The sequence below is a fragment of the Triturus cristatus genome, chromosome 7, assembly GCF_964204655.1.
Source record: "Triturus cristatus chromosome 7, aTriCri1.1, whole genome shotgun sequence".
Taxonomy (NCBI): domain Eukaryota; kingdom Metazoa; phylum Chordata; class Amphibia; order Caudata; family Salamandridae; genus Triturus; species Triturus cristatus.
In genome coordinates, this window is record NC_140590.1 from 1,180,225,906 (window position 1) to 1,180,249,734 (window position 23,829).

Consider the following 23,829-nt stretch of genomic DNA (forward strand, 5'->3'; position numbering starts at 1 on the left):
AGTTTGCAGAGCTAGATCTTAGTGTCCTTGTTGTGGTGTATGATTTAAATCTAGTGGAGAGATATGCAGGACCAACTCCACGAAAGGCTCTAAAAGTTATCAAGAGCAATTTAAACAGGATTCTTTTATGAATCGGGAGCCAGTGCAGGGTCTTCAATGCAGCAGAAGCAGACGCTCTATGAGGAAGTCCCAAAACCGATCTGGCCGCTGCATGCTGGACTACCTGAAGCCGCCTCAGGGAAGATTTATTCGTCCCAGCGAGGATGGCACTCCTGTATTGGAATCTCTTGAATATTCCTCACTTGGCCAATCAACTGTGATTTTACACTCAGTCCATAAATCAGCGGGTACCACGATATCAAATAAACCATCCAGATCCTTTAACAAAACCTTAGAAACTTTCACAAATCTTTCCACCTCTTTGTACCATTCAACTGGTTTTTCTCTCAACCTAGGGAAATCATTCGTTAATGACAAATATCCTGTCTGCTCCAAGGAACATGAACATATCCACCACCAGGAACTTCTCTCATTGGACATATTCCCTCAATCTTTTCTGATTCCCTCACCGGAAATGCAGACAGCGCTTCCCTTTGCTTGTACTTCCTCATTCTTTCTTGTCCACCTGATCCTCCATTTGTCAATGTCTCACCACTTTTGCAGAATACTCATCAACTCTTTTATCTGTAGTCTTTTACCAGAAGTATTTGCATTTTCTAAATCCTTTACAGTAAACTCCACTCTATATGGTTTTTGCAACAATTTTGATCTCCCTATGTCTATTCCAATCTCTGAGGCAACCTCTGTTAATTGAAATACCTTTGCTCTTCCGGTTATGCTCTTGCATAAGAATAACAACTCCTCATCATTGTAGATGTTTAATCTTTCTGTGCTCACATTACCAGCTATCATTTCTTCCAAATCTACTCTCAATCTGCTAATATCTAGAACCTTTGGTTGTAAGTTTAGTTTTTCTATTTCCTGTGCCCATCTCTCTAAATCCTCGGGAATAACCGTTGTTGAACCTCCGGTTCCTATAGGGACAATAGACCACTTTTCTTTTAATTTTTCTGGTGAAACTCACTTTGGAGTTTCAGCTAAAGGTTCCATTAATGGGAGATCCATTAATGAAATGACTGGATCACTCTCACTGGCCTGATCCTCAGGCATCACTACTTCCTTTCTGAGATTACGCAAAGAAATTGTCACAGCTTGAGGTTTCGGGCAAACCTTTTTATCTCCATATAATGGGATAACTGGGCCAATAGTCACTGGTACTGTCAAGGCTTCGCATTTAAATTCAATTGATTTATTTTCTGAACGAATTCTTCCCTAGTTTATTTAAGGCTTCTATCTCATCATCTTGCAACACCCTATTAACTGACGTATCATGTAAAATTTGTGGAATTAAGGGCATTCCTATCACCGGTGCACTTGGGGTGACCCTACTAGGTTCTTCTTGGTACATTGGAGGGTTTTTAATTAAAATATCCTCCAACAATTCATCATCTGATTCACCATATCCTGTTGTATTCATGTGTTTAGTTTTTTCCTTACACTTGCTTCCTGACTGCTCTTCGCCCATTAACACTGGATATAAACCCTCTGTCACTACAATTCTTCTCCAACGCTTCATTTGATCTCCACGTAATTCATATGGATATCTAGGCAAAAATCCTCTAAGTCTCCGACCACTTCTGAATTTTACTCGTTTACGTGCCTCAATCTCCCATTCTTCTAACGCTTTACACTATGATAATCTAGGATTTGGTTCTAACATAGTCATTCGATTTCTCAAATTCTGAATTATCGTTACATTAAAAGTACCATGATCTGGAAAAACCAAAACACCATCACCTTTCGTGTACTCTACCCAATTCTCCAACCATACGCAAGTATGATATCCTCTTTCCATCATCATAAATGAAGCAGGCGTTTTAGGTGGCAGAATAGGAATTCCCTCTCTAGTCATCAGAGGCTTGTCTTTCTTAAAGAATTTTTTAATTTTCTTTATTAATGTAATTTTCTTTCTTTCTCCAAACATTTCAGACGGACGATTTGAAAAGAGTTTTCCGTATACCTCCCAACTCTATTACCTACGTCCCGTCCTTTGTCAGCACGACTCACACCAGCAGTCAAATCAGGACTCAACATACAATTCCTTTTTAACCAGTCCTAGCACGGCTTCTATCTATCAGCCAATCAGACTCAGACTCGTGCTTGTAGTCTGACCAATGCCAGCCCGGCCTTTTGTGATGTCAGTATTGCTCCTCACTACTGACCCTCCCTTTATAATCTGCTTCCTTCTCATGCCCGCTGTTCAAACCAATCCCAGTGCGGATGCCAGTATAACTCCTGCGACTGACCCTCCCTTCACAAGGTAATATGATAACTTATTTTTTTTTTAATTTTCTCATTAAAATCCATTAGTAACAACATAAAAACCGACGTACTCTGTCTGTTCCACCAAACAAAGGATAGATTACAACTTGTTCCAGATTCCTTTTCACTACGAGTCAAACCCCTGTTCACTCTTCGTTATAGCTCGGCAGAACCTGTTACTTCTTCAGCGTTACCCTTTTTGGAAAATAAGACCAAAGTTTCAGCAGCAAACCCTCTGCTATCACTCACACTCTACTTTTACATGATATAGTCCCTAATATAACACCGCCAGCCCTGCGTAGCTTCTCAGTATTATGACAACAGATGAGTAACCTTCTGCAGTGTGGCTTCTTTCACCACCCGCTATTCAAATTCCATTCCCGGGAATGCCCAGGTAACCTCTGTACCTGTGCTTCTAGACGACATAAAACAAGACACTAACTGTTTTGTTAAACATGAATCAGTAATCAATAAACAATATCACCAAACTAGTCAATAACTAAGGGACTCTGTTGTGCCGAATGCCGAAAATCCGCTCCCTGTTGCAGTAGCCCTGCCCCACTCCACACGCCTCACGTCAGCGACAGCAACAGTGTGAGCGTCAGAGGCAGCGCCAGTACCTGCGCTCTACTAGCGCAATTGACGAGGAGGAAATGAGGAAACGACGACGAGGAGAACAGCGTGTGGGGGCCGGTTGCTAGCAGCCGGTGCGGCAGAACGCAAACGCCGCTTGGCAGATACGGGCACGGGGAGCGGGGAAAGCACAACAGAGGTAAGTGCCGATTTTGGGGGAGCATGAGGGGGGAGCCTGAGAAAACTGTACTGCACGGCACTAAAGGACAGGTTAAAGGTTACTGGACTTTTTAAAGGGTTGAAGGATTGTACCTTCAAAGAGCAAGAACCTAATTTGGAGATTGTAGAGACTGTGAAACCTTGACCTAAGCCAAGCATTAGGGATGGCCCCCAAGAAAACCAAAAAGAGCCTGGAGCATAAACTGAGACTAAGAGTGACCCTAGCTAACCCGAGTGCCTCAGAAGGATGTGGAGAGAGCCCCGAGCCGAGCCCAGAGAAAGAGGAAAAGAAAAGAGCAAAGAGATGCATGGCCGTAAGCAAAAAACAGAGTGGTACCACCTCAAAATCGCTAACAGAATTTGTGGGGAAACATTTCAAAAAAGTTTTCTCACCAGCAAAGGCTCCCGACATAGAAATAATAGAGGCTGCGCTGCTGAATGAGAGTGTGAGTAAAAGTGGGAACGGGATTGGGAACATCTCCCTACCGCTTGAGGATCACACAATTGAATCATTAATTCTGGCCAATCAGTCTCTAGAACTCTTATTATCGTCACCACGGTTGTCCTCTTCACCACGAGGTCTTTTTATTTATGAACCAGAGACAGGACACCGGGATAGCCTGATTTCAAAGGAGGACTCAAGCATAGAAGAAGAGGATACACCTGGTAGAGAGCTAAGGCAAAGAAGAAATGAAAAGCAAAGCCCTCTTGAGAACTCGAAAAAAAACAGTGATAGAACAAAGTGTGGAATTGAATCTAACCTCTGAATTAAATTTGGAACTTTCTGCTACACCCACTTCGTCGATGCTGGACCTTATGTTAATACTACAGAGAACTCTACAAGGGCTACTAGAAGTCACGCTGACAAACAATGACATTTTAAAAGTACAAAAAAAGTACCTAGCTAAGATAGAGGGTGAGCTACAGGGGATTAGATGCCAAATGCCTTCTATGGTAAGACCTGTCCCAGATACCGATCCACAGCCTATGGTAGAGGAACACCCCGAATCAGCTGACTTATCTAAAGAAAAACTGGAGATTTACATTTCAAAATGGCCAAAAGAGTAATAAAAAGAGGCGAGGTCTCCAGATTTAGACCAGCAAACAGAGTAGGGCGAGTAGGAAGGAAACCATTAAAAAAGGGGAGTAACAAGATAGTGAAAAGATCAAGGGCGGTTGAGGCGAGAGGTGAGGGTAGGGTGCAAGAAATAAAGTCACCCAACCCCATCAGGAGTATAATGAAGAAGAAAATCCCAAAGAAACAAAACATAAGGGCGCAATTAGATAGTAACCCAAGTACGCAGGAGAAACAAGTTAGGAATACAACCCCAACTCAGCCTAAAAATCCCAGTAGTTGCCTGGGTTACGGCTACGGAGGAGGCCTTCAAACCGGGAATACTCAGAAGGTAGGAATTAGTAGGCCAAAAAATCAGATAAATAAGGTACATATGATACAACAGCTGGCATTAAAAGGGGCAAGGAAGGAGGGTAAAGAGGATAAGTGGTTATACTTTGAACCAATACCAACAGGTAAAGGGGGTAAGAAGTTAAGGAAGAGGTTGCCGCTAAACAGGTCACAACTTCTGCAAGTGTTTGCCAAGTGCCCAAATTTGAAAGGTATAGGGTCAAGCGATTTAAGACAAGTGGGATTTAGGCAAAATATAGAAGGAAAGGATGTGACCAGAGTATTGATGTACTCGGATCTGGTAAAGATTATGATTGAAAAAGCGGTGAGTGGGGTAAAGAAAGAAGGTATACAGATACTATCCGAAGAGGAAGTGCAAATAGAAGTAGAAGGGAAAGAGCGGCAGGGTAAAAAAAAATGTAAGGTACCATGCAGGATTAAGAAAGAGACAGGTAAGGATAATCGACATTGAAGAAGATTAAGGAGTTGACTTGGGAAACCTAAAGATAGTAGTAGATAACTCAGATGTGGAAAATTGGTGGGGAATCTGGAGCCAGGGATCATGCCACGAAGGTCCCTCAAACAGGTATACTGAGGGGCGTGGGGAAAAAGGATCCCTATATGACGTTAAATAGGTAAAGGGCATGCCGCATGGCATAAGAATAGCCTCCTGGAACATAAATGGTCTCGAAGATCAATCCAAACAAGAAAATATAAGGGAATTAGGAAATACACCAAGATCATCTGTATCCAGGAAACTTGGCTATGCCGCAAGACCCCGACATTCATTGGCTTCTGACAGTTTAATCGCTTAGCAAAGAAGCAAAGATTTGGGCGCCCAGCGGGGGGAATAATGACATTGCTATCAACCAAAATAGTGAAAAAGGTGATCGAAATAACTGTAAAATGTAAATGGCTCCTTGCATGTAGGTTAGATTTATCTACCTCTAAGAAAAAGAATACAATGATGCTGTTAAATGTGTATATGCAATGGGGTACCAGAGAGGAATATGTTGTCGAAATGGGGTATTTCAGAGATGATATGGACACAATTTGTGAAAAATATGGCATGGATCTGATCATAATAATGTGCGATTTTAATCATAAACTAGACCCAAAGAAAGTAGATTGTTGGTTCCAAGAATTGCTGGAGGCTTATGATATAATACAAGCAGTGGCGGCTGGTGACTTTTGAAAGTGGTGAGGCGGAAAGTTATCGTGGTACTGCACTGAGGCGAGCGAGCGTAGCGAGCGAGCCCGAAAAACCTACCAGGGTTTAAAAAAAGAAAAAGAGTGGATAAATGGAGCATTTTCAAGCAAATTTGAGAAAGCAGGAAGGTTGATAAAGCACCTGCGAAAGTGTTATGAAATCAATAGTAGAGATTTGACGTAGGTAGCCAGCCGCTTGTTCAGTATAATCAGAGAACTTCACTTTTCAACCCCCAAAAACACAATGCACTGACTCACTTGTAAGCACTGTATTTTCCTTTACAATTGCCTTCTCAATATTTTGGCAACTGTGTACCTCCTTCACACACAGTTGCCCAGAATCACAATCGCAACTTAAATAAGTGACCTTTGCTTTGATTGTTCAGCAGAGAGGCCAGGGGTTGGATGGCTAAGTTTTCTGAACACCTTTTTGACCCACTGACAGGCACTGTGAGAAATTGACCGTAATTTCCAAAGTATACTTTTCCAAACTTTGATTGTGAACCATAGATGTATTTATTTTACAACTTTCCACTCAACACTAACTTTACGAAATGTTCAGATAGAAGCAATAGAAATATTTCTAATGTTACATTGATTATGCTGAGCTAGTCTATCGTGCCACAGTGGTCTCCGCGGGCCCCGGGCAGGATATCAGAAATACAGTCTTTTTGCAGAGGCATCTGGCTGCTCAGCACGCAAAATGCACTGTTGTGCTGTTGGCTCAGCAGATGTCGCCACATCTGTCATGTGTTTAGTGAGTCACTGTGATGTCTAGACTGTCTTGAGCTCTTGGATGCCATACAGAAGAATCGATACACTTTTCTCTCCCTCCCCCAGTCAAATCAAGGTTTCTAAAATCATGTATCAGTAAGATATCACAACAATCTTACAGTGTAAACACTTCATGTTCAATATATAAAACTCTCCATGTTCTTTGGAAACAGCCGATCTAAACCGGCCATTTTAAATAAAGTAAAAAAATAGATGACATAAAAACAACCATTAATTGCAGTCCAAACACAAAAGATTGGAAAACATACATGCACATTGAATGGTACAGAAATAAAAACACAGACTGAAACCCAGTTCCCTCAAAGATACACATACAATTACAGACAAGCTGAAAAAGTTCTAAGCAATTTAAAAAAGAAAGTTAAGCTTACCAGACCAGGTCCGCGCTGCGCCTCTCTGCTTCTCGGCCGGGTCCCTTTGAGAGACCCCCCAGTTTTTTCATCCACTTAAAGCCCTGCCTAATGCCATCGAAAATGAGGTCAGTAATGTGGAGGAGATAGGCCAAAAGTTGGTGGGAAGACCACCCTAAGGCTGTCGGGTCTAACTGGCCCCCTCTGAGCCTCAGAGGCCTGATTGATTAAGTTGATGAACCTTGGTAGCACACTCCCACACAGTGAGCTGTGTGTTGGGTATTGTGTAAATGTAGCCCTCTTAGAAGGTGCCCCTGGATTAGTGAAACGCGGATAAAATAGATAAAAGTTGCTTAAAAGTCCAAGGGAAGGTGCCTTAGCAGTCTACCTAGATGGCAGTTGGGGTGCCATGTTGGTTTGTGACTTCTAGGATAGCCGTTACTGCCACTGATTATAGCACCCTTCGGAAAGCACTTGCCTTGTGGAAACCGAACTGAGGCCACAAAGCTGATTCACATGGGCCACGAGACATCAGAGAACATTAGTTTTAGCTCACCAAATATACCAGGGACATGGGGTCAGTTTGCCACCAATAGCTGCTGAATTCATAAGAGCCATACAAAAGCATGTAACAGTCATAGGGACATTTTGTTTTTGCATGAATCTAAATCGCTGTTCATTTTTGTGGGTGATAGCTACGGAATTGATGTAAATCCGCCGACGTCTAAAGCGGAAAGAAGATCACTTATGCACAGTTTATGTAGCACAAAATGGACGTGAAATTACTGTGGAGTGGTATCTGATTTCCGTCATCTGAATAATCATTTTCTCAGCGGCAAACAATCTTCAGGAAGCGATGGATTAGCATTCACCCCTGCACCTGTGCTGGCCAACGAGATTCATTAGATGCCGCGTGCCGTCCCGCCGTCGTCTCTCTGACCACCGCGCGCTACTTCAGTAGCGTCATTACTATACTATGTGCGGCTGTGTCCAATTAGATGCGTCCTCACGGTTATCCATTAAGTCATCGGCGCAATCAACATCTCTGTGGTGCATACACAGGCTCAATAATTTTATAGCATTTAACACCATCTATCGCAAGCTCCACCGATTGCCTCCTCTCATGAAGTGCTCTAAATGCGCTCTCACTTGATCTTTAGTTTATAGAGTTCGTTCTTCCTGTTTACAGAAGATGCCCCTACGACTGTAAGCAGGAACAGCACTGGTTGGCAACCCCTCTAAGCCAATACTGACGCTGCTCCAGCAGCGCCAGCATTGGCTTAGAGCAGGGTGACTCACCGCCCGCCTGCCCATTAGGAGACCGAGGTTTGAGCCTTTGCTCAACCCTCGCTCTCCTAATTGGCATGCGCCAGCCACAGCAGACAGTAGTGCGCATGACTGGGCACGGAGCGAAAATTCGCCTCCTTCACCCAGCATGCGCACTGCTGCCTGCTGTGCACTCTGCGCCACCCCTGGTCTGCTGCATGCTTGTCAGTCACTCAGCAGCATGACGTCGGACTGCCCTCCCCCTTCAGAATCTGAAGGGGGTGGGCAGTCCGAGTTCATGCTGACTGTCACTGTGACTGACATGACAAAACAGAAAATTCTCCCTCGACGCCGAGGGAGCTGCCGGTGCGGGCGGCTTGTGGGGCAACGCCCCAGCGCCCTTAATGGACGCACCGCCACTGAATACAAGCAACTTTCCCAGACTGTGTATCTAAATCCAATGATATTCAGCTGGGAAATTATTTGGGGACTAAAAGCCTCTTTTGTCTAAACGGAAGCTCAACCTTAGACTGCCCAGCAAAGAAAACATTTAAATTAGGTTTGCACAACTGCCCAATAGATTATGTATTTACGACACCCTGGTGCTTCCAACTAATTAAAGATTTTAGGATTACTAATAGAGAAGGGAGTGACCATAACCTCTTAGAACTAGAGCTCCCAGACGTACATTTGAACCACTGTAATATAGTTATTGAACAACAGGTGGGATACCCCAGGCGGATCACCACAAGACTAACAGAAGAGTATGTAGCCCGGCTAATAAAATTGCAGCAGAACTTAGCTCTGGGCACAGTAAGCGGCCAGAGCTTAGATTGGTATGTGGATAAAATTGAAGAAGTGGTCCAAAGTCTCAGCGATGGTCTGAGGAAAGACAAAATAAATGATAAAAGAAACCAAAGAAATCCGGAGAGACAAGGAAGGTGGTTTACAAAGAATTGTTTGAAAAAGAAGAGAGAATTGAGGAGAACAGCACATAGCCTAAGCATAAAGTATGATCAGGGTAAGGCCGATATCCTCATGAAATTAAAAAGAGAATATAATATGTTAATTAGGAGGGCAAAAAGAGAGTATAAAGAAGACTGTTGGACAAAGCTGCTTGAGGCAATAGAAACAAAGAATATATGCCAGTTCTGGAAACTAATTCAATCAGTAGTGGATCGCCCTGCGGCCACAATGAACTGTGTGGTAGAAGAAGCAGCTTGTGAGGAATATTTGCTGGAGTTATATGGCCCAGGATTAGAACCGGAAAAGGATTTGCAACCAGATTTGAGCGGTCTGGTAGCAGTCTTAAAACCCGACTTTTCGGCCTCTGAAGTGAAAAACACGATAAAATGTTTGAATCTAACAAGGGCAGCAGGTCCAGACAACCTCCCTGCCCTGATAATTAAAACCCAGTTGGATTGGTGGGCAGAATTCTTTGCTAAGTTGTTCAAAGTTATTTTAGAAACTGGGAAGTTCCCCAACAATTGGAAGGGTGCAAAAATAAGGCCCATACACAAGAAAGGCGATATGCAAGCCCCAAAAAACTATAGATTAATTAATCTAATAGATATTGGGGAAAAGATTTTCGCAAAAATAGTATTAGGTAAACTAAAAGATTGGGCGGACGAGAACTCAGTGGTACCGGTTGAACAGGGGGGATTCAAAGAAGGTCATTCCACCATAGACCACTGTTTCGCCCTCTGGGCACTTGCCTGGAAGTCAATATAACAAAAGGGGAAAATGTACTGTTGTTTCGTTGATTTCTGGGCAGCCTTCGACCTAGTGGATCGTAAGAGCTTATGGGAGTGCTTGATAAAATATGATATACTGGAAAGCCTATTGACCATCCTAAAGGAACTACATAGAGGGAACTGGGCCCAAGTAATAAAGGACACACAAGGGTCACTGACACAGAAAATAGCCATAGGAAATGGGCTAAGTCAGGGCTGTGTCCTGGCCCCCCTGCTCTTTGCAATATTCCTAGCCGACGTACCTGCAGCGCTGGAAGTAGAAAGAAGCGCAAGCTCCAGAATGAGCGGAAGGAAAGTAGCAAATCTTTTATATGCCGATGACCTTGTGATAATTGATCAAACGGAACTTGGGCTCCAAAGGAAATTAAATGCTTTTAAAGAATACTGTCAGGCAAAGTTTTTAGTTGTGAATATGGATAAAACAAAGATTTTATGTTTTGGTAAGAGAGATACAAATTTTCGCTGGTATTTAGGACAAACAAAACTGGAAATAGTAAAAGAATATAAATACCTGGGCCTTTGGTTCGACAGCTCCCTAAAATGGTGTACTCACCTGGAAGCCCAAAAAAACAAAAGCTTTTTCATCCATCTGCGGGCTGAAAAAATGTAATAAGGACTATGGGGATATGTTGCATAAACCTATGTTAAAAGCTTATGAAGCTATGAGCCTACCCCAAGTACTGTAGGGGGCAGACGTCCTCCTTCTAAGTGGTAAAGGAGGATGGGATCGGGAGGAGGGTAAGGCCCTAAAAATGCTATTGTCCCTACCAGGCTCTGCAATGATCCAGTCAATTAGGATAGAGTTAGGAACAATAGCATGGAACAGCCAGGTCCAAATGTCTTTGGTAAGATTCTGGAAACGCCAGAACCCAGGGGGAGTGCAGAAAATCTCACACTGGTGTAGCGAGGAGATCCGGCACAGTAGCTTCAAATGGGCAAAGGAAGCGAGAAGGAAAATCCAGGTAATAACTGGGAGTTTAAATGTGAGCCCAATACAGCACCCCCTGGATGTAGAATTTACAAAGACGTCTCTCAGGTACCAAGGCATGGAGCAGTCAAGGAATAATGACTTAGAGTACCTGAGGAAGAAAAAATCAGTCCAATGTATAATGAACTCCTGGGTAAATGCTGCATGGTATCCATACCTAGAAACTCTGCCAAACCATGGGCTTAGGTGCGAAATCCTAAGTATACAAATTGGTATTAACCCATGGTTAATGGAGGGAAAAATAAAGTCAGAAATGTTACACCCAGATGGAACATGCAAATGTGGCCTTGGGACCAAATCTGAAATCCAGCATATATTGCTAGATTGCCTTGCAGTTATAGAATTTAGAAAATTGTTTTTACGCCCAGTATTTTTAAAATATGGAATAAGGTCACGAGCCCAAGTAATTGTGTTACTAACAGAAATGATAAGTCTTGACATTGCTATTGCACTAGGAAGCTACAAGGGTAGAAATGTTATCTATTCTTAAAATCCCTTATTCTGAGTATATAAGCAACGGAGCTTAAAGAACAGTTATAGATCCAATGGTTTTAATCAACTGCTGCTAATGAGGAAGGATGTGGATAATGAATCCCCTTTTAATGAGAGTATCAATGACACCGCTGACTAATCATTTTTAATGCTATTTTAATTATTTAACTGTGTATATAATATTGAAAATGTTGATGCTACCAGGGGAGAAGTTGGTTACCGGTCCCCTTTTAACAAAGTTATTAGCTAAATTAGTTCTAAGGAATCAGATGGTTTTATCTGTTCGTGTGATCTTTTTGTGTATGGTTTTATTGTTTATGAGATCTTCTTTGTGTTTAAAGACTATGGTCTAAATAAACAGAGTTCTCTCTTTCTCTCTCTAGTCAATAATAACCATCCTCTGCTACCAGAAAACTGATCCAGCGGTTCACCAACAGCAAATAATCCACTATCATATACTCACCTGGGCCCATAAACTCACAGTGGCTAAACCGCTGGTCAGTTTGGGTTTAAATTTCACAAGCTGTTAGGATTAGTTTATTCAATATCTCTGTTCATATCTAACTAACCCTTCACAGATGAACAGGTTATTTTCTCTGGTCGATGGACCATTAGTTGAACTAGTTGATGGTGATAATTAACATAACTCTAACTTTCATGTATGTCGAAGTATATAATCACAGACTCAGGAAAGTTTAAATCTTTATCTAAATTAAATGCATGTGAACAAACTCAATACAGTACAGTCACCATCATTCATAGGAGAGAAAATTTAATTCATAAACACCATGCAAATGCCTCAGACTCATGCAAGAATCAATACTCAGAGAGAGAGGACAGAGAAAAGAACATTCGGCAAATAACGAGAAATTATAGTTACCAAGGATGGTGTGGAAGACCAACCCCCTGGCCAAAGGGCTGATAAGGGTCCCCTGGGATAGGTCAGGAGACAAAGAGTTCAAGACAGGAATCAGGACTAGATAGTTGACCTCTCTAAAATACTGACGGTTTCCCCGCACCCCTCTCTGACACTCGCTTCCTCCTCGAGATTCTTCTGCAATCTTCAGATCTAACCCAATTAAATTAGGATAGAAAGTTCTGCTTCAGGTTCTGTAGTCTGCTCCTCATCAGCAACTCCAGCCATCTCAAAGCATCATCGTCCAGCATCAGCTTCTGTCTCTCCCTTCTCAATCAACTCACTAACTAACTAAAGATATCTTAATTATACCTTTCGTTTCTCCATGTTCCACCCACTAAAGTTTCAATGTCAGGAAAATACGAAATTTGATTGGTCAGGCAAGGAGGGATCTTCATCACACCATACTTACATGTCACAGAAATCAGTTAAACTATTGTTCGCAAACCCATCCCCTTATTTTTTTATTCATAAATTTTATTCCCATATACTAATTGTATCAACATTGCAACATTGAACTTTATCGTGAATGCGTCTCTTCATTGTTGAACTCTGCACCATCCTGTTCCCACGATGTTTCACTTATTCTTTGGCTCCCATTCAAATGCTCTGTCATTGTTCGCGGTTCACTTCAGTGAGCATGCGCAGACTTCGTGTCACTCCATTCAATTCAGCTATGTGAGAGAGGCTGAAATATGCACTAGTGTTAAAAGTCAGAAAACAAATGTTACTTTCTCAAATAAAGTGTTTGCACTGTATACCACCCACTTCTACTCTGTCCCATTTTATCTATTAATATTTTCCCCGCATAAGCATTAGTAAAACAGCTTGCTTCATTTCAAATAAGCAGATGCCATGCACGCGAGTCTTCAAGACTCCATTTTAGCATCTTCTGCTCATGCGCCAGAATCTCCCTCCAAGCATTAGTTCGTCATCCTACGTAGATGTAGTTGACGCATGCGCACAACAGTTCTCCCGCTTAAAGCGGTATTAGTCCTACTTCATTATTATCCGTGTTAGTACATACATACGCAAGCTTCACTAACCCGCGTGTTCATGTAGTGCGTATTAGTTTTCACAAAACTTTATCAATAACTTTGTTAGTGAGTTAAACGAGTGGATTGCTTTCGAGTAAGTCTCTTTTCAACGAGACCTTGCTCCATCACTGTCAGACCCTGTTCGGGGGGTGGAGGGGCAAGCGAAGGGTAGACAGGGGCCACTGGGCTCCAAACATGTAGGGGTGGGTGGAGTTGCACTATGCGTAATTCCATGGAGTTGCATAAAAACTCAGATGAATTTTGCTGAGTTCTGCGAGCGGACGGAGTTGCCTAACTCGCCCATCTGTAGCTTTGAGCAGCAACATAAACATGCCATGAAGCCTGCAGGCATTTGTTGGACTTATTAGGCTGTACGTAACATGTACCTATAGTTCTAAATATATTTAGGGTGCAGGATCATCAGGGTGTTTCAGCAGCAAAACTGCAGAGAGCACTAGAGCGTAAATTTACACAGACTGTGGCAGCACATATATGCAAATGGGGTGAGAGTGTAAAAGTACCCTGCATCCAGCAGACTGCAAGTACCCACTATGCTGTGATGTAATAGGATCCAAAGTGCAACAGAGTGAGGGTGCACCATACCTGTGCCTATTATGATGCCCAGGCTGCGCTAGCATGACAATGCATGCCTAACTGAGGGCCCGATTCACAGAACTAACTTAAGACAAAATCCCAAACTTACTACTTTTGGTATTCACAGAAGGCATTTAGTAGTAGTAAAGTTAGGATTTTGTCTTAAGTCTGTCTTAAGTCTGTCTTAAGTCTTTCCTAAGTTTGTCTTATGTTTGTCTTAAGTCTGTCTTAAGTCTGTCCTAAGTTTGTCTTAAGTTTGTCTTAAGTCTGTCTTAAGTCTGTCCTAAGTTTGTCTTAAGTTTGTCTTAAGTCTGTCTTAAGTCTGTCTTAAGTCTGTCCTACTACTTTTGGTATTCACAGAAGGCATTTAGTAGTAGTAAAGTTAGGATTTTGTCTTAAGTTTGACTTAAGACAGACTTAAGACAGACTTAAGAAAGACTTAAGACAGACTTAAGACAGACTTAAGACAAACTTAAAACAGACTTAAGACAGACTTAAGACAGACTTAAGACAAAATCCTAACTTTACTACTACTAAATGCCTTCTGTGAATACCAAAAGTAGTAAGTTTAGGATTTTGTCTTAAGTTAGTTCTGTGAATCGGACCCTGAGAGTACATGTGCCCAGCATTGTATCTAGCGTGCTAAAGCAGCCATGTCTAAAGGGCTCGAGCATACATGTGCCCAGTGTATCACAGCAAACATGAGGCCAGTGTCCTGCAGCATACATATGGCCAGGGTTTACTACTGGATTCTGCACACTTGATAGAGCACGTGAACAGAGATAATCTCATTTTATCTAGAACACCTCTGAAGCCTTTCAGGCACTCCATAGAAAAGACGCCTATTGAGAAGATACAGAAAGTACCATTGACAGTCCATATCACAAACTGTCATAATTATCTATGAAATGCAAATGCACTAAACCAAATGCATGTAATTCAAGGGTCTTTTGTTCTAGTGCACTGACGCTGACAGAACAGAAGGATGGCCGAGGGAACAGTTCAATGACTGAAATAACTACCATGCCAAGCTTTGCTCTAGCTGAACAGACCAGGTATAACTACCAGTACACCCACAGAGCTTCATTTTATTCTAATCACCAGAGACGAGACCATTCTGTTTGTTATAGAATGTGGGCTGTTCCCCACCCACCTAAAAGGGCCCTTCTCCAATTCAGTCAAATTACGCATTTTAAATCAGGTTTCTAAATCGGGTAACAGGAGCATGTGCTACCGAAGAAACTCTGCAACAGAAAGCCTTGCTGAAGAGTCTACACACCAGCATTGGTCCAATTCACTGTCACTGGTGCCTCTGCTGGCCTCAGGTCCTGACTCGCTCTGACAGATACACAGCCGCCCTGGGGGCTCAGGTTTCAGCAGAGAACACGCAGTCACTTGGCAAAGACCGAGTAGGTATCTCGCTGGAGTCCGCCCAATGGTGGAAAAAGTTGCCAGGTCTGAAACCAAGAAACAAGCGCAACTCCCCTTGAAAAGAAGCCCAAATCAAGTGCAAGAGCTACCAAAACAAGGTCAATAAATCAGGAAAGTATAGGTGAAAAGTAATATGTGGTGGTGAGTGCTAGGAAACTCTGGTAAGCGGTGTAGGCAGAGTGCGGAGTGACAAAAACTCTGTGAACTCAGTCGGCAGAGGGCAGTTTACTGCCCACCCCTACAAACATGGTAAATTAGGTAATTTGATATTGGTGTCCTGCGCCCCATCATACCATGGCTCTGCAAACAAGGCCAAGTACACCCCCTTTCCGCACTTAACTCTCAGGGTAGCAAAGGTGAGCAATCAGATGTTTATCAGGGAGGTAGTGTGGGGTGCAAGGGCTCAGAACTCAACAGTCAACCAACAGGCACAATAAAGTGATACTCAATACAATGCTTATCATTATAAAAAAAAGTACTTTTAATCTCACCCCAAAACTAAAAACTTCACAATGTAACAGTTATGATATACAGGGTTGCAAAATGCTGGGTTCTGACAGTGAGATCCTACAACTCCTTCCCTTCTTTGTAATCACCCTCCTTCCTGCCGAGGACGGGATTCCCACTAATACTGACCTGACCCACCTCCTTCTCTGGAGTTTGCAAGATTAGCCTTGGTCCTTCAACATCAAACAACCATGTCTAGTGGGCATGGTAGATTGGCCTGCACACCTTTGTGTCTCTCGTCCTGTGGCATAGCTAAGCCCGCAGTTTACTTGGAAGTTGCGTCTCAACAGTCCCAGACATGTGGTGGATGTGGTTGCACCCTCCCACCTTTTCAGTTTAGACTCTTTTTTTGTGCAGCACAGAAGAAGCCTTTAGAGAAGACTTATGCAAGATGACGTGGTGCAAGTTTTTTGAGGCATTACCTGACTCAGTGGTGCCCGCTCTCATGGTTGGCTGTGGAAGGCACTCAGCAGAGGAAGTTGAACCTCCAGGCCAAATCTGCTTGCGCTGATTTCTTCTGGCACCTGCAGTCCCTGGACAGATTGAGCTCTCCAATTAGTAGAGAGAAGATCTCTGCTCCTCCTTGTCATTGTTAACAATGGGTCCTCCTTTTCATTGGCAGCAACAGGGTGGTCAAATCTGCGGTGTGCTCCCAGGTGGCACAAACTTGGAGCAACCTACAAGAACTGTTCAGTCAGGCCAGGGAGAACTTTTTTCACAGCATGGGATTCCTGACACATTCTCGTGGGTAATCAGCTTCCTCTGGGGTTCACCTTGCTAAGAATGCATGGGCCTCTTCTCCTCGACAGTCACCAATCCTGTAGGGCCAGGCGCACTCCTTCCCTTTCCTAGCAGGCATAGATGCTTTTAAACTCTTTAGGCAGTCCCTCAGCTCCTCCAGTACAAATTGCTGACTTCAGGCGATGTCCCCTCACCTCTGGAAGGCTGATTATCAGGCAGAATCCAACCCTGGACTTTGAGTAGTCTGTGGAACACTCCCTTCATTGGCCAAGGGAAACTTGTGGCTGAAACAAAGTGGGGTGATTGAGATTTCGCTTTTGTACACATTTCCCAGACAGAATGTGGATCCACTCTCTCAAGCTTCAGAACCAGTTTTGGTTGGTTCTCCTTCAAGCGCCCTTCTCGGACCGTTCTCCTGACACAGCATTTGTATAAAGTGATGCTAGTCACAGCAGGTAGCATTGTGCTTAGCACCAACCAGGAGTACACCCCAACATAGGCCCTCATCAGCTGTCCTAAAGCAGTCAAGCAAAAGAGCAGGTGTGGCCTAGAATCGCCTCACCTTGAACCACAGAACCTGCGGTATCACCCTTCACCTCTACCATCTACCCAACTGCAGTCCCAAAAAAAACTAACCAGCAGCTCCTTGCTAACAAAGTGACTGTTTTTGAGTTTGGCCGAAGGGTAACTCCATCACAAACTTGGCGGCTATCCTATCTGCCTTATTACAAGTGCCATAGACTATAATGCACTAGCAATAAGGCTTTCAATATATCCTCCATATTTTGACCACTGTAACACATTCACCAAACTCTAGATCCCTGTCTTTTTCCTCTTCACTTCTGTGTTTGGCTCTTCACTCTTCAGCCACATGAACACACAAATGCACACAATTTACTTTCACTGGCTTGGGAAACTATCCTCACTCCCCATCTTGTGCAATGCTACCTTCCGGGGCATACCTAATGGATCCTGCTGGGTTCATTACTCAGACTCATACACACAAATACACACACAGTCCTATTACTATATATGTGTCATATACTCACTGTACACACAAACTCACTTGACATGCGCACAGGATGTCAGGGCAATTCAGGAGTCTGGATTTCACATAACAGCAGAACTTCACATGAAAGAAGTCAGTAGACCACACTCAGTGACACAGATAAAAAAAAGTCTGCTCACACTAAAGATTCAGAAAACAAGGTACAATGCCACCACCGCTTTCTATGTTACACCCAGCACAGGACAATAGTCTCACGTGGTGTGTCCCTCTGGGTTACAGAACAAATCCTGAGTCTTGCAATTTTAGGGACAGGCCTCCGAGCACACACTAGATTAGTGCGATGCCAGGACCAAAAATAAGAGTATGCTTACCAATTTCATATGCACTCTTGCATTCAGGGTAAGGGAATACGCCGTTATCTTGCTCAGAAATCTGATAAGTCATATAACTGCCTAATGAAGAGTGTGACACTGAGAAAACGAAAAAGGTGATGGGTGGATTGCTTGAACTAATCATAGCCACTGGCAATGACTCTGGCTGCATCCCAGTCCATCCTAGTTTGCTCACTATGCAACTCTTCACAGAGACCGTTCATATGCAGATTAGCTGAGATCCTGCTCAAATAGGAACAGTCAAGACCAAACTGCCAGACCAGGATGGGATGTGTAGCTGGATCAGCGGATGATTTCTTGTGCAGGGGCATGATAGTGGCATATTTCCAGGTGTATGGGAATGTCAATGTGGCTGAGGCGATGGAGGCATTGAGAATGGGTGATCGGTCTTCGCTAAGCAGGAGTCCTTTGGCAAAGGCATGGTAGAAGCAAGTGTCAGATGGAGGCCCTGTGTGGACGGTCTTCAGGTAGCAGCAATTCCGATGGTGATGATGGCAGGCCATGAGGTCAGGGTTTGTTCATCGGCTGTGATGGGAGGTTAAACTGTGACACTGACGGGGTCCAGTTGAGGGTTGAATTTGCAGTATATGGAGGTGATTTTGTTACAGAAGAATGTTGAGAGCTTGTTGCAAAGGTCTTGTGAGGGGGTGATGTTGCTGGAGGCAGCAGGAAGTGTAGTGAAATCTTTGATGATGGGGAAGATTTCCTTTCTGCTGGTAGTGCTGATGGGTATGCGATCTGCAAGAGATGTGTGCTTATTATTCCATATCTGCTGGTGGTAGCGTCTTAGGGCTTATTTGAGGATGCCTTTATCTGTAATGTCTTGACTTGTTCTCTATTTGCACTCCAGTTGCTTCCAATGGTGTTTCTTTTACAGAAACAGTGGTCCTTGATAAGACTCAGTATTAATAGAAATGAATATAGAATGCAATCTCTTCTATATAGTCACTGTCCATCCGGACAGTTAGATTCAATCAATAAATATGTTCAGAAATTCTCACTGAAACATTAATAAAGTGGGACACAGTCCTGTATCCTACATGGAACTTTAAACATAACAGAACAGACAATCAGGCAAAAAAAACAAGGCTTGTTGGTAAATATTCGTGGTTAAACAAGCATAAAGGACTACCAAAAAACCATTACAAATTAAATATCAATACGTTTGTATACACGTTTTTTAAAAAAGTCGACGACGTTTCGATCCCTTCTACACACATAATGGGATCATCAAAACAAACTGAAATAATTGCCTGTAAGACATACAGCACAGTGAGGCAATGATCGTTGTTAGTTAGGCCACAGGAAGACGGGAGGAATTCGCGGGCAAAGGGTGTGCGGTTTGAGGAATTAAATGATTCGGCGTTGCTAGTGAAAACTTAGCAAGGAGTCTGTTCCGGCAATTGGCTGGAGGCAGACATGAGGAAAATGACAGGCTAGTCCGGCTATAAGCGGTAAATTCAGCGTGATGCTATGAGCTCGGGGGTCCGGGCGGAACAATGTCCGTCTGTGCCTTCGGCGCACAGTGGCTAAGTTGCTAAGTTGCTAAGCTTTCACTAGCAACGCCGAATCATTCAATTACTCAAGCCGCACACCCTTTGCCCGCAAATTCCTCTCTTCTTCCTGCGGCCTAACTGACAACGATCATTGCCTCACTGTGTTGTATGTCGTTCAGGCAATTATTTCAGTTCGTCCTGATGATGATCCCATTATGTGTCTAGAAGGGATCGAAACGTCGCCGACTTTTTAAAAAAACGTGTATACAAACGTATTGGTATTTCATTTGTAACGGTTTTTTGGTAGTCCACTACGCTTGTTTAACCACGAATATTTACCAACAAGCCTTGTTTTTTTGCCTGATTGTCTGTTCTGTTATGCTTAATGTTCCATGTAGGATACAGGACTGTGTCCCACTTCATTAATGTTTCGCTGAGAATTTCTAAACATATTTATTGATTAAATCTAACTGTCTGGATGGACAGTGACTATATAGAAGAGATTGCATTCTATATTAATTTCTATTAATACTGAGTCTTATCAAGGACCACTGTTTCTGTAAAAAATCACGACCCAAGGTCCTTGTTTTACCTAATGGATACCATGTCTTTGTATAAATTTGTTCCAATGGTGTTTCATCATCCTGAATTTTTCTGTATACCAGCAGGCCATTGGTCGGGCTCCTGCAACTGGGTTGCGCTTGAGGGGAGCCATGGTGTCACCACATGCGGTGACCCAACTATTAAGGTTCTTGATGGATTTCAGCAAGTTGCTGGTGTGGTCAGGCCAGTGCTCGGAGAGGACAGAAGCCCACTCCTCTCCTGAGATGCTTTAACAGCTGCATTAGGCGGGTCTGGTGGTAGTAGGTCTGTGGTGGTTTGGGATGGGTATGCTGAAACTGACGAGGATATGGTTTATCCAGGTCAAAGCTGCTGGCTTGTCAACTGTGATGTTGCTGATTGAGGAGAAAATCGGATCCAATAGGTATCCGGCAGTGTGAGTGGGTTCGGTAACATGCTGGATGAGGTCAAGGTTTCAAAAGTTTTCTAGAAGGGCCATAGAGTTTTGGTCAGTGTGATGCTCTAGGTGAAAGTTAAGTTCTCTGAGGAGGATGAAGGTGCTGGCATTGATGATGAGGGATGTGACGAAGTCTGTGAGGTCACTTGCGAAATTGGTGTAGGGTCCTGGTGAATATGAGGGTTTCATCCAGGGAGAAGGTGACAGTGATGTAAGTAAGATATCTGGGTGGGGTGTCCGTGTAAGTTGTGCAGTTAATATTATCTTGAATATGATAGTGACTCCACCTCCGGGCTTGTGCTGACAGTCTTGCCTGGTGATCTTGTAGCTGGCAGGGATAGCTATAGGGATCTCTGGTGCAGAGGTTGGGTCTAGCCATGTTTCTGTGAGAAAGGGCAGGTCCGGAAAGTGGTTGTGCAGTAGCTTCCATATCTCAGTGATATGTTTTGTGAGTGAGCGGGTTTTGAGGAGCATATATGTACTAGTGGCGGGTTGTTTGGGTGGTCTTTAGTTTGTGTGAGCATGTGGCTGGCTGGTTTGTTTGAGTGTGTGCGAGTTGGAGTGTTGGGTGCTCTTGGTGCAGGAGTGGTGGGTGTAGGATGTGGGAGAGTGCATGAGAACTAGCTAGAAGCACAAGTGAATGCTCCCTCGCTGTTATGTGGGGCTGTGTGGCAGCTGTGCAGCAGCTGTGCGGCAAGTGCGGCTGGGGTTAGGAACACAGAGGAGCGCAGCAGGATAGCGGTGGGTAGGGGAAGAAACAGGTCTCCTGGCACGGGCATGGTTCAGGCACTGGCAGGTCCAGACAAGCTTGCCTTTGGCATGCCTGGTGTACACATCCACTGCGTATCGACGCTGCAGCCACCATCAAATAGGTGGAGCAAACAGTACTGTAGGTGTGAAGCCAGCGGTGTCATTTCTTGCACCGATGACTGGTGGGAAATCCAGTGATGTCACTTTCTGTGCAGAAGGATGATGGGAAATCCAGTGATGTCACTTTTTGTGCAGATGGGCAATAGGAAATGAAGTCCTCTTGCTTGGTTTCATCTTTTGAAGACTGTTTTGGTGGGAATTCACTGATGTCACTTCTTGCCTAAATGAATGATTGGAAATCCAGTGATGTTATTTCCTGTGCAGATGGATGATGGGAAATAAAATCCTCTAATTGGCTTCTTCTTTTAAAGGTGGTTTTGGTAGAAAACAGCATTTCTGCCTTACAGCCTCAGGGCCCGATTCACAGAACTAACTTAAGACAAAATACTAAACTTACTACCATTTTGGTATTCACAGAAGGCACTTACTCATTTTGGTATTCACAGAAGGCACTTACTCATTTCGGTATTCACAGAAGTTAGGAGTCCTAACTTTAGGACTCCTAAATGCCTTCTGTGAATACCGAAAATCTTAAAATTAGGGTTTTTCTCAGTTTAGTAGTAGTAAAGGTAGGACTCCTAACTTTAGGACTCCTAAATGCCTTCTGTGAATACCGAAAGCCTCAAAATTAGGATTTTTCTCTGTTTAGTAGTAGTATACTTAGGACTCCTAACTTTAGGACTCCTAAATGCCTTCTGTGAATATCGAAAGTGTTAAAATTAGGATTTTTCTCAATTTAGTAGTAGTAAAGTTAGGACTCCTAAATGCCTTCTGTGAATACCGAAAGCCTTAAAATTAGGATTTTTCTCAGTTTAGCAGTAGTAAAGTTAGGAGTTCTAACTTTAGGACTCCTAAACTGAGAAAAATCCTAATTTTAAGACTTTCGGTATTCACAGAAGGCATTTAGGAGTCCTAAAGTTAGGACTCCTAACTTCTGTGAATACCGAAGTGAGTAAGTGTCGTCTGTGAATACCAAAATGAGTAAGTGCCTTCTGTGAATACGAAAATGGTAGTAAGTTTAGGATTTTGTCTTAAGTTAGTTCTGTGAATCGGGCCCTATGAGCCTACTGCCAAGTTCTTCCGCATCTCTCAATTTCCATGATGCTCCGAACTGTGATAATGGAATGTACAATGGCCTGAATCTTATCAAATGTTAATTCTGTATGTTTATAATTTAGAATAACACACAAATCACTGGGGCGATCTTGCTCATACAAGGTGTGCCTTACAAATATTTTCCAATGGGGAGTGCTCAATGAAATCATCAAATCCAAAGAATTATGGCTGTATTTTTTTTATATAATTATTAATCTATTAGAAACCTTTATGCCCTCGCCCCTTATAGAGGTGCTTCTTCCCCGCCAAACTCTAAAACACTCCCTCATACCTTGTGTAAGCACGGCAGAAGAGTCTAGTCACTGCTGCAGCCTGGGGCGCCCGGCGCCCCGTGGGTCACCAATAGGGACAGAAAAACCTGCCAACTCAGATTTCTTTCAATCAGTATAACCCTCAAATATTAACATTCAACACAAAATCTTGAGCTAATAAACAATCACAACAGATCCTTAATAGAAGAACAAGAAACGTATTCAGTAATATAATTTTTTTAAATTTTGTTATTTAAACGGCTTTCAACGAAATACACATACACAAATATATAAACAGCCACAGTATTTAAATAGATACATGTGTAGTACACAAAAACCATAAGTGTATGTTCTCGAAGTTGCTCAACCTGACACCCTATCGATGCTAAAACTCAATATATACTGTCACTCATGTCACATTCATACTTCATTCATTCAACATCCATCAACCAAAAAAAAACATTAAAAAGTTAGAGCAAAGGACACCAGGCAAGACCAAATTATACAGTGACTATAATCAGGTACTCTATAGCTCTATAAAGAAGACTTCTTTTTGTTATTATGGTGTATATATGAATTTGTTTGTTGAAATAAATATGATATATTTCCCTATATTAATTACCACTAATCTTGTTTGGGTTCCGGAGTAACGTGCTACTCATCGAAAAGCCCTTCAACATCTCATCAGGGGTAGCAAGCGCTATATAAATGCAAACCTTTCCCCCCTTCTACCCCTCCACTAGCCTTCTCAATCCAACTAACTGACTAACATATCCACCACTCAAATTACTTTCATATTTCACTATACTAATTCACCACTAATATTTTCTGGGTTCTGGAGTAGCGTGCTATTTGCCCAAAAAGCGCTTCGACACCTCATCGAGGTAGTAAGCGCTATATAAATGCAATTACAATACAATTAAAATATACAGTAAGCCATAACATGTACTGAGTCTATTCACATTACATCTTCATCACCCTATATATATGTAAATCAACACATTGCCTTCTTACAATG